Source organism: Brachyhypopomus gauderio, chromosome 4 (assembly GCF_052324685.1).
Source record: "Brachyhypopomus gauderio isolate BG-103 chromosome 4, BGAUD_0.2, whole genome shotgun sequence".
NCBI classification, from domain to species: Eukaryota; Metazoa; Chordata; class Actinopteri; order Gymnotiformes; family Hypopomidae; genus Brachyhypopomus; species Brachyhypopomus gauderio.
In genome coordinates, this window is record NC_135214.1 from 1,803,931 (window position 1) to 1,814,214 (window position 10,284).

Below are 10,284 nucleotides of genomic sequence, written 5' to 3' on the forward strand. Positions count from 1 at the left end.
TGACAACACAATGTTCCAGTTAGAGATCACGGAACCGCCCCTACGTGTTTACATCTGTTCTTGTACTTGTGTCTGTGTCTGTGTGTGTGCATGGGTGTTCGTCTTCATCATGCGTTTCACTTGTTCCTTGTCTTGTTAATATGATGTGCTACAATTGTGTCTCGTTTGTATTAGTGTATTTAAGTGTGCGTCATGTCTAGGTCGACCCAAGGTCGTTGGGTCTACGTAGAAGGAGGCCATGACTGTGTGTACTGTGCTGCACTGTTGATATTGGTTGTGGTTTCTGCAACACAATACCTGTTAACCTTTAACACATTGTGCTTAAATATGATTTATTCTCCTTCTGAGTTTGTTACCTTCAAATGTGGTTTAACAAATGGCTGTGAACAGCAGGCCCGTTCACTTCTCTGCTCTCTGGGTGGATTTACCAGACTTCCAAGACTGTGGTAAGCCCCAGTACTGCAGCTTTCTGGAGAAACGAAAATAACATACATCAAAAGAGGCATGATGTGACCGATATCAGGGTTGCCAACTCTCACGCATTGAGCGTGAGACACACACATTTGACCGTCTTCACACCCTCTCACGCCACACATCCGATTTCTCACGCCGAAAAAAAATCTAGTTTATTTACCTCTGATCCACATCTATGATTCAATGAGTTACTACCACTGGCGATCGATCGCCATATAATACTTAATTTGTGTCCATTTTAAATTTAATTTACGTTCGCCACCCGCCACCCCCTCCAGGTTTAAATCTCACTCCAAGTGATCTTGAAAGGTTGGCAACCCTGCGATATGTCTTCATTTTTGCTTTTACATGTATAGTCTTAATAGTTTCCCTGTCAGAAAACCCATCAAAGGCAAACAAAGGTGAAGGTATTTTGTTTTAAACCAGTGGATAACTTGGTTTGATCTTCACTGTTATGCAACAGGCCACATCCCAAAGTTACAAGAAACTAAACGTTAGTGTCACGGTCACAGCTCCGGACCCTTCCCTGTGGGCGTGCCGTTACGTTGTCTGCGTGTCGTTATGTCCATGTTTATACTTCCGTGGGCGTGGGTTGTTTGTGAACGTGTTCGTTTGTTACACCTGTGCCTTGTCTCGAGGTCACGTGGGTCTGTGTTATTCACCTATTTAATGTGCGTTAGCGCGGTGTCTTGTGCTCGTCTTTGTCTAAAGTTTCGTGCCTGTGTGAAAGGTGTATTTTTCTGTTCGCACTCCGCACGGAGCTTCGTGTTTGTGTTCAGCAATAAACGTTCTTCATTGCACAGTTCGACGTTCGTCGTGCCTCTCTACCGAGCGTCACAGAAAGACGAGCCACCACTATGCCAGGATACACGTCGGCACGCAAGAAGGGTAAGAAGAAGGCTAAGCGACGTCACGCTTCTTCCCCTGCACGTCGCTCCGAGGTACCAGACCCGGAGCAGGAGATGCAGCAGGACCCCGTCTGTGCGTGCCTACTGCGCCAAGTTCAGGCGGCTGAGGACGAGGAGGAAGCGGAGTACTTCCGACTGGCCGCGAGAGGCACGGAGCTCCGCCCCTGGCATACCCTGCAGAAGGGACCTTCCCCCCCACGGACCTGGAGGAGACTGAACCGTTTATGGTGGGGGTAGGCGCATTTGCCCTCACTCCCCCCGAAGATGAGTTCGGGAGTGAGGACTCCGGAGAGGGGGAGAGTGAGGATGAGATCAGCTGCCCTTCCCTCACGTCTGCGGCTTCCCCGAGGTCGGACGAGGAGAGGGAGACCAGTCCCACGCCGTCGGTCTACTCCGCGCCGACCGTGTACTATGGCGAAGAGAAGGCAGACACCAGCCCTCCGCCGTCTGAGTGGTCGGAGTACACCGAGCACTCCGATGAAGAGGAGAAGGAGGTCACCAGCCCCCCTCCGTCGTGGTGCGCAGCCCCGTCAGAAGAGGGGGAGAGTCTCCGGTCGGCGAGTTCGCTCCTGACGGTGTACAAAGGGGGTGGGAGCGGACCGGACAGTCCGCCCGCATCGGAGAGTGGGGACTCCGACGAGGAGGAGCCCATGGAACACTCACGGTGCGAGGACCCCACTCAGTCGATGGACTGGAGCGTAGCCGAGGAGGGAGAGTCGGCGATGGACACCACCCCCGATACCGGAGCCAGGGAAAGCCGGACTGGCACCGGCGGGGCCTCCTACGGGGGTCACCCGGAGTGGGGGAATGGGCGCCGGCAGGCTTATGGGGCGGCAAGCCCTTACGGCAAACCCGGTGGAGGGAGCCGCGGACCTGGGAGAACGGTTGCCGCGAGACCCACCGGTAGTGCTGCCTCCAAGCGGGCTACCAATCGCGCTGCACCTCGCGCGCCCGCCAGAGGGACTGCCCCCAAGCGGGCTACTGGTCGCGCTGCACCTCGCGCGCCCGCCAGAGGGACTGCCCCCAAGCGGGCTACTGGTCGCGCTACACCCAGCGCGTCCGCTGGCCATGCGGCATCTGGCGGTGAGCGGTCAGAAGAGGCGGGAGGAACACCGCCAGCTGCAGCGTCTCCAGCCCCCGGAGCTTTTGCGCCGCTACAGGCGTTGCCTCAGGCGGGAAGCCTAGCTCCGGGAATGAATGTCTGTGTTCCTATGTTTTTGTCTATCCCCTTGTGTCTCCCTAACTTCCTTTTCCCGTTTGTGCCTCTTGTGTTTCATGTTCCAGTGTGCGTGTTTGTGAACGTGCCATTGTTTAATGTTTTCTCCCCTGTCTTCCCAGGGAGGGTGTACTAGAGCTGTTCGCGGCGGTTCCCGCCGTCGGGGGCGACTGCTCTCGGAGGCTCGTGATCCCGGCGGCTCCGGACCTGCCCGTCGGTGTTGGATCGGGGCATTCCAGCTGCGCGGGACGCTCCGGGAGTAGCGAGCCCCTGGCAGAGGGTTCTGTCACGGTCACAGCTCCGGACCCTTCCCTGTGGGCGTGCCGTTACGTTGTCTGCGTGTCGTTATGTCCATGTTTATACTTCCGTGGGCGTGGGTTGTTTGTGAGCGTGTTCGTTTGTTACACCTGTGCCTTGTCTCGAGGTCACGTGGGTCTGTGTTATTCACCTATTTAATGTGCGTTAGTGCGGTGTCTTGTGCTCGTCTTTGTCTAAAGTTTCGTGCCTGTGTGAAAGGTGTATTTTTCTGTTCGCACTCCGCACGGAGCTTCGTGTTTGTGTTCAGCAATAAACGTTCTTCATTGCACAGTTCGACGTTCGTCGTGCCTCTCTACCGAGCGTCACAGTTAGGCTATGCTGCGCAACAGTAATAATTTTAGTTCCTTGTAACTTACAACAACTTGACCCTCATGCCACACTGGGTGATTATAGTTTAATCGTTTAAAACATGCTTGTTGGGTTCTTTAATAAAACAAAAAGAAGGACGAGACCGGGTTTTCCGTGGCTTCACTTTACTCGCATGTAGTTCAACAACCAACAGCCTTCTACCGTGTCCATCCCTATCCGGCACGTAGGGCTACGCCCCCCTCTCCTAGCTGTCACTCCGGATTCCCTCGTGTCTGTGTTTCTTGCCCGTTCATCCCGCCCTGCTCGTTTGTCTCTGATTTCCGAGAAGGGTAATGCTGCAGGTCGGAGCCCCGGTGGGTGTGGGTAAAGGGCGGAGCATGTATCAATCATTTTCGACTGCAACCAATCAGATACTAGACTTTCGTTGTCAATTGGCTTAATAAAAATTGATTGACAGCTAACTCTGGCTGATAATTGGCTTAATAAAAATTGATTATCAGCCAGAGTTAGCTGTCAATCATTTTTTACTGCAGCCAATCATCGTAACAGATCTGCCAAAAGAAGGCGGAAACTGCACGGAGAAGCTCTTTAAACAGAAGTATATGCCGCTCTTACACAAAAGTAGCTGAATAAAAACATTAGAAGAGCCATGACTTTAGACATTTTTTAATCAAAGTTTAAAATACTTCTCACTTGTTATTCTGGAACGGCACTTTAATGTTTTTTTTCCTTTATTGCACATATTGCATCATTTGTACATCATATAGATATGTGGCGAGTGTAAATTGTTAGCGGAGGGGAGATGTAAATGGACACAAATTAAGTATTATATCGCGATCGATCGAAGTATAAACGCCTCCGCCGAGCAGAGCGTTGAGGAGCGATTTCGATTGGAGGATCGTGCTCTATTTTTTATTATTAATTTTTTTGCTGATGCTGGTCCAGCGTGTCGCGTGCCAGTGATTATGCCTCGGCGTGCCAACGGTGGCCCGCGTACCATAGGTTGCCGACTCTTGCTTGCTGTAGAGCCTTTGAATATTAAAACCATTGTCGAAATTAAGTTCAGATGTGACCAGCAATGGAGCGCAAGTAAAAGAAGGACGCGATCACACAGTCTCATTGAAAATGTAGAAGTTAATGAATAAAGTGCAGCAACGCAAAACCCGTGACATAATCTAAATAAAGTTTGAATACCAGCCTCCAGTGTTATGTAAATTGGCCGTGTGTCAGGTATGGGTGGTTGCTGCTTGTGTAGGTATTGTGGCGCCGGTGAAGAAGGAGACTCACTCAAGAAGCTCATCTTTGCAAGAAATACTCTTTATTGAACATCAAGAGTAATAACTGCTTTATTACTTTCTCTCTCTCAGGTGCTTTGGCGGCAGTCATGCCATATCACTGCACACATTTAACCTTGATGGTGATTTTTACTCTCCCCAACAAAACGTCCCCAAAGCATTCCCACATTTCCATAAATGAACTAACACAAAGAATTGCCATGTTAAGGAACATTAACAAACGTAAATCTCCCACCCTGTACATTTCCCAGCATCCTCCACTAGTCGGTGGCGGAGCTCATAGGTCCATATTCCCAGCGCCGTCACAATATGAATGTATGGTAGTGCGTGATACTATATCCTGTTCAGCCATACCATTCATCAGGGGCGTTGCCTGGGTATGTAAAGATCCGGGGCTCAGCCCAATTATATATATATATATATATATATATATATATATATATATATATATATATATATATATATATATATATATAAAACTGTAGCGACTACTACTCCTCGCAGCGAATTCCCTAACAGACAGTGTTACGTTATGTTCTCATAAGTGTATTATTTATGGTTATTTTATTATTGTTGTTCTTGTCAGACAATAATGTCTCCACTTGTATGCAATATAGTCTCATCTTATTAAGCACTTTTATTTTGACACGTAAGGACACTACAGAAAATAAAGTTTTTTGTGTTTGTATTCATCTGTTAAAAAGGCGGACTGCTGTTCACTTGTCCTGCTGCTGCTGTGTAGTGAAAATTGAGAAATAAATACACTACAACTTGAAGAGTGTCCAAATGATCTTCATTAACATCTTTATTGGTTTATTGAGAAAGAAAATCTACTCCTAACCGAGATGGAAAGTGAAGAACACGTTCAAGAAAACGCAACAGGTTATGGGCCCAGGCGAGCCAAATCAACAGGCGGGAAATGGGAAAGGTTAGTTTTCAACGGAGACGAAAACAAATATGAACTGTGGGATGTAAAATTCCTTGGATATTTAAGGATGCTAGCTTTGAAAAACATCATACTGTCCGAAGAAGAAAATGTTGACGAAGATAAGAATGAAGAATGTTACGCTGAATTGATTCAGTTCCTTGACGATAAGAGTTTATCTCTCGTCATGCACGATGCTACAGATAACAGCAGAAAGGCTCTACAGATACTACGGGGTCATTACGCTAGCGAAGGTAAGCCCAGAATCATAGCCCTGTACACGGAATTAACCTCGTTAAAGAAAGCTGACAACGAGACGGTGACAGACTATATCATCAGAGCTGAGAAAACAGTGACTTCCCTAAGAAATGCGAAAGAAGTTATCAGTGATGGACTAATTATAGCAATGATTCTAAAGGGCTTGCCAGAATCCTACAAACCTTTCGCCATTCATATAGCACAGAGTAGTGAACAAATCACGTTTACACAGTTCAAAAGCAAACTACGAAGCTACGAAGAAACAGAAAAGTTTGACGGTAAAACCAAAGCTGACAACGTGATGAAAGTGGACATCTCCACCGTCACCTGCTATGGATGTGGAAACCGAGGTCACGTAGCTCACGACTGCCGACAGAAAGGGGCGTCGAAGTGGTGCAGCTACCACAAGAGTTCAACGCACAGTGACGAGACCTGCAGAAGAAGGGAGAAATTCAAAGACGAGGCAAAGCAAACAGCAGAAAGACAGGACCGTAACAACTGGTGTAGTTACCATAAAAGTTCTACACACAGTGACGAGACGTGCAGAAATAGAGACCAACACAAAGATGACGCGAAACAAACATCTAAAAGACAAAAACCTGACAAAGAAGAACAAACTTTTGTGTTTACTGTCAGTCACACAACCTTTCCAGAGAACATCAAGAAACATGGACTGATGGTGGACTGTGGAGCAACCTCCCACATCCTAACAGACATAAACTGTTTCACACAACTCGAAGAGGACTTCAACCCAAGCTCCCACTACATGGAACTGACTGATGGAACTAGAATGAACAACATCGCATTGAGGAGAGGAGACGCAGAGGTGCTGCTGCAGGACGTGCGAGGAAGAGGCGTCACAGTCACCCTGAAGAAGGCCCTGTTCATACCAACATACCCCCAGAGCATCATCTCTGTGCAAACAGCTACCAATGATGGGGCCAAGGTGATCTTCAAAGAGGGACAGAATGAACTGATAAACAGGAATGGAAGAGTGTTCAACATTGAAGTGCATGAGCGGCTGTACTACCTGAAAACGGTAAACCACCTCAAACACCATGTCAGTGCCCCTGTTAATGATATGATGTCCCCAGATAAGGTCAATCTAGCTTGTGATGTTAAGACGTGGCATGAAATAATGGGGCACTGCAATGTTGATGATGTGCTAAAATTACCTAAAGTGGTAGAAGGTATGAAAATCACTGGTAATAAGAAGCTAGACTGTAATGTATGCACTGAGGGAAAATTCACAAACACTAGAAACAGGAAGCCTGATTCAAAAGCTACTAAAATTCTAGAGCTTGTGCACACAGATTTAGCTGACCCCATTGAGCCAACGTCTCATGAGGGGTTCAAATATGCAGTGTCGTTCACAGATGACTTTTCTGGTGCCGTGTCTGTTTACTTCCTTAAGAATAAAAGTGACACTACTGTAGCCACAGAAAAATTCCTTGCAGACACAGCACCCTATGGTATAGTTAAATGCATCAGATTGGATAACGGCACGGAGTACACAGGAAATGAATTCCAGTCACTACTGCGAGGGAGAGGGATAAGGCATGAGACGTCATCGCCTTACTTCCAGCATCAGAATGGTACAGCCGAGAGACAATAGCAAACCATTTTTGAAATGGGAAGGTGCCTTCTACTAGAGAAGGGGTTACCAAAAACATTCTGGCCTTACGCCATCCAAACTGCAGCACACATTCGAAATCGGTGTTTTAGTGACAGAACACAAAATACCCCATACTTCATGTTAACAGGAAAGAAACCAGACCTTTCAAAAATGTGGATTTTTGGGTCTGACTGCTATGCATACAGACATGACCATAGCAAATTGGATTCAAGAGGTGACAAGGGAATATTTGTAGGCTATAGCAGGAACAGTCCTGCGTATCTGGTTTACAACCCTCAAACCAGAAAGATCTCAAAACACAGATTGGTGAAGTTCATCACAAAGAACAATGTGGAACAACAGACCCAAACTGATGATGATGACTATGAACTCCAAAAACACACAGAGAGAATATGTGATAGTGAAAACAAAAATGAGAAATCACAAAGTGAGAGCCAGGTCATAGATGAAGATAGGGAGATCCCAAAAACAAGTGACAAAAACGAATCAAAAGAGGATGACCACACAGAGACAGAAATGAATGACAATGATGGAAATACTGCAGGGACATCAATAGAAACACAACAAAGACACCATTCAGAAAGGGAAAGGAGAGCCCCAAGATACTTGGAAGATTATGTAACATGCTCCAAAGATAAAATGACCATTACAAATGTTGATTCTTGTTACAGGGCAGTGTTTGGACTCCCCCAAACATATAGGGAAGCGATCATGTCACCTGAAGCTTCTAGGTGGGAACAGGCTATGAAGGAAGAGATGTCCTCACTCAAAGAAAATGACACATTTGAACTGGTGACATTGCCAAAGCACAAAAACACAGTAGGGGGAAGGTGGGTCTACGCTTTAAAGGAAAATGCAGATACAGGCAAAATTTTCAAAGCTAGATATGTTGCAAAAGGGTACAAACAAACAGAAGGAATAGACTACCACGAAACATTTGCTCCTACAGCAAACCTCACTTCAGTGCGCGCACTAATGCAGATAGCTGTACACAATGATTTGTCTGTACATCAGATGGATGTGAAAATAGCATATTTACATGCCCCCATTGAAGAAGAGATATACTTAGATCAACCAGAGGGTTTCGAAGAGTTATCAAAAACAGGTGGAAAATTAGTGTGCAAATTAAAAAAGTCCCTATATGGCCTCAAACAATCTGGGAGGAATTGGTACAAACTCTTAAACGACCATCTAGAACAGAATAATTTTAAGAGAAATCAGGTCGATCACTGTGTGTATAAGAAACAAATTGAAAGTGATAAAATCATAGTGATCATCTGGGTAGACGACTTGATCATTGCAGCAAGCAGTGAGAATCAGCTGAACATGTTTAAGGAAACAATGAAATCCCAATTCAACATGAAAGACCTTGGACAAATCAAATTTTATGGGTATACAGTTTGAACAGAAAGAAAGAGAAATTAAAATGAGCCAAGAAAAGTACATTGTAAAAATGCTGGAAAGATTTGGGATGTCTGACTGTAAGCCTAGGGCTACACCAAATGAGTTAAAAATGGAGTATAACAAAAATGTGGAAGAAAACACGGAGTTAGAAAATCCCAAAGATTACAGAGAAATTATTGGAAGCTTGATCTATGCAATGACTTGCACCAGACCTGACATCAGCTGGATTGTCAGCAAACTGTCACAATCCTTAGCAAGACCTAGAGTACAGGACTTAGTAGCAGCCAAACATGTTCTAAGATACTTGAAAGGTACCTCCCACTACGAGCTGTGTTTCAAGAAATCAGATGAAAGCTTAAGTCTGTTAGCATTCAGTGATTCTGACTGGGCATCCTCAGAAGAGGACAGACGTAGTACCACTGGATACTGCTTTAGCTTGACAAAACAAGGTCCTGCTATTTCTTGGAAGTCCAAGAAACAACCGACAGTGGCACTGTCGACTTGTGAGGCTGAATATATCGGTTTAGCAAACACAACTCAGGAAAGCTTATACCTAATGCAGCTAATGAATGACTTGGATTCAAATGTGTACAACTGTACAACAATTTATGGTGACAATCAAGGCAATAGCACTGAGCAAAAATCCAGTGCATAGGTCAAGGTGCAAACACATTGATGTGAAATACCACTTTATCCGTGATGTGTTGAGGACAGGAAAAATAAATATTAAGTACTGTCCTACAGAAAACATGGTCGCAGACATACTGACAAAATCTGTAACAAAAGTTAGGATCCTTCAGTTTAAGAATATCCTGTTTGGAAATTAGTTACAGTAAATTGTATGTATGGGATTGTAAAGATGAGAACAAGGGGGGGGTGTTAGGTTATGTTCTCATAAGTGTATTATTTATGGTTATTTTATTATTGTTGTTCTTGTCAGACAATAATGTCTCCACTTGTATGCAATATAGTCCCATCTTATTAAGCACTTTTATTTTGACACGTAAGGACACAGAAAATAAAGTTTTTTGTGTGTGTATTCATCTGTTAAAAAAGGCGGACTGCTGTTCACTTGTCCTGCTGCTGCTGTGTAGTGAAAATTGAGAAATAAATACACTACAACCAGACCCGGCGGCATGGGCGGGCATTGGCGGGCAGTGCCCCCCCACAGAGTCAGCTATGCCCCCCCTGACTGGACTGGAAGCCGTATATGTATTTTTTTTTTTTGTTTTGTTTTCACCTCTGAGTGACCATCTTTCTATTTTTCCTATCTCAGTTTGTCAGTCATACAATTCAACCAATCAGTGAAGGAAGGCAACGTTCTAGCCAATTACAGTTGGAGGGGGGCGGGTCACTGACTAAAGTTCATACTTGAGAAACAGCTACGCTCACCGTTGTTCGTGTGGCATGGATATTCGGACCTATTTCCAAACAAATAAGAGGACAACAAGTGACACTGGAGTACTAAAAGTGGAGTAAACCTCTTTCTGCTCACCACACCTCCTCCCTCACATGCACAAACGTAGGTTTCTTGCAGGCAG